Raw genomic sequence first — 723 nt, 5'->3', positions numbered from 1 at the left:
ACTGCTTACCTGCTCGCAGCTGATTCGGGGTAGTTTCGCTGTAGTTTTTCTGAAAGTGTAATTAAATGATCACCTGAAGGCCCGAGCACATCTCAAACATGACCTCAAATTCATCCGCGCAGATCATCAGCCCAAGCACAGCTCACATCCCCACCAAAACAATGTTCCTCCGCCGGTTAGTTTTAGATCTCAGCCGCCAGATGGCGACAGATCACACAGAGCAGCTTTAAAATAAACAGAACAAACCTCTAGAAACGGATCCTGCTGGATTATAATCAATATCCAGATCACATTTCAGCCTTATGAGGGATCATGAACAATCAGGACATTTTTTGAAGCGTCAGTAAAAGCGTCAGACTGACTATTAATTACTGACACTTCAAATAATACTGCCTGAGAAGCTGACATGAGCATGATCTGGATATTGTGTGTTATACAGTATTATTTTATAATGTTATATATATATATATATATATATATATATATATATATATATATATATATATATATATATATATATATATATATATATATATATATATATATATATATATATATATATATATATTATTCTAAAATTTCTAAGCAATATTTTGTAACATTTCAAAAAAACACATACACAAAACACAACCACTTTATTATTTTATATTTGGCACCAAGCATCTGACTTCATTTCCTCTGTATCTTGTGCAATCTGCCAATCAATATACCAAAAATAAGAGA

The 723-nt window shown here is 32.5% G+C and overlaps 1 long non-coding RNA gene across 4 annotated transcripts in view; it reads right to left on the bottom strand.

The window, feature by feature from the left end:
• LOC137487546 (uncharacterized) overlaps positions 1–133 on the bottom strand; it is a 91,498-nt gene extending 91,365 nt beyond the window's left edge. For all 4 annotated transcript variants that reach the window (XR_015507165.2, XR_015507163.2, XR_015507166.2 and 1 more), the window contains exon 1: positions 10–133. This is a non-coding gene — a long non-coding RNA (uncharacterized LOC137487546). The remainder of the gene's footprint in view (positions 1–9) is intronic.
• Between the last annotated feature and the right edge of the window lie 590 nt (positions 134–723).

The sequence above is a fragment of the Danio rerio genome, chromosome 14, assembly GCF_052040795.2.
Source record: "Danio rerio strain M-AB ecotype USA chromosome 14, GRCz13ab, whole genome shotgun sequence".
NCBI lineage: Eukaryota > Metazoa > Chordata > Actinopteri > Cypriniformes > Danionidae > Danio > Danio rerio.
Note: the sequence above shows the minus strand (reverse complement) of the source record. Positions and strands in the feature narration are given on the sequence as shown.